Below are 1087 nucleotides of genomic sequence, written 5' to 3' on the forward strand. Positions count from 1 at the left end.
AAACTAGCCAAGAGGGGACTGATCTGGTCCGTACCGCTCAGTGGAAACGAGGCATTAGAATGATACCATCTAATTCAGAAAGCATGTCATTCTTTCTAACTCTTGGTCTTGTTTCGCTTAGTCATGCTTGTGAATTTGCTCTGCTTTTTCAGTTTTTTGTTTTTTTTTTACCTCTGGTAATAGTTCTGATGCATTAGGCTTTATTCACTACACCCTCTCAAAGAGAGTCACCTGATCTCTATTGTAGAGATTTTCTGTAGTCTACTATTCTCATCCATAAACCCCATTTATGGATGCCAGTTTTAGAGGAAGTTGCGAGTTTGATTCTCGTCCCACATCGTCTCTGTTCTGGCGGAATCACCTGGACACCTCCCATCTTCCACGTCAGTTCCAAGGCTGGCTTGCCTTATCGGTCCTTATCCTGTCTGTCTTTTTCATCAGGAGTCATTAGCACTCCTTATCTGTATGACTGGGACGTCTGCAGAGACTCTTATCATGTCTGTCTGCTCCATAGGGATCAACAAGGTACATCTCATCCTGCCTATGTTGCAATGGGGGTTGCTAGGAGACCTTTGATCCAGTTTGGTTTGAGTTGTCAGCTAGCTGGACCATGTATGCTCTTAAAATACAAATAGTGAGAGTAAAAACTGCCTGTTACCAGAAGATCTGTAAGAATGCTCCGATCACGTCTGCTCCAATGGGTTGTTGGGACTCCTTTCATTCTGCCTGTCCATTCTGAAGGGAGTCACAAGAAGGCTCTCAGCATAAGTCTGTCTGCTCTGAGAGGGGATGGGGGCACACTTTCATCTTGAATATTTTGTGATGTGTCCCATAGGCATACTAGACAGATCATCTCAGACATAATCTATGGGACATCTATCCATTTTCTCAACCTACTTTATCTCTTTAGGGTTCATGAAGTTCCCGGAGCCTGTCCAAGCTGCTGGGTGAAGGCGAGGTACATCCTGGACAGGTCGCCGGTCCGTCGCAGGGCATCTATGAGACAAATACTGAAAATGCAGCCTGAATCAGAATGAGTATATTTGCTGATGTGGAACTCCCCCAACTAAAAAAAATATTAAAAATG

The sequence above is a fragment of the Oryzias melastigma genome, unplaced genomic scaffold (genome assembly GCF_002922805.2).
Source record: "Oryzias melastigma strain HK-1 unplaced genomic scaffold, ASM292280v2 sc00205, whole genome shotgun sequence".
Classification (NCBI taxonomy): domain Eukaryota; kingdom Metazoa; phylum Chordata; class Actinopteri; order Beloniformes; family Adrianichthyidae; genus Oryzias; species Oryzias melastigma.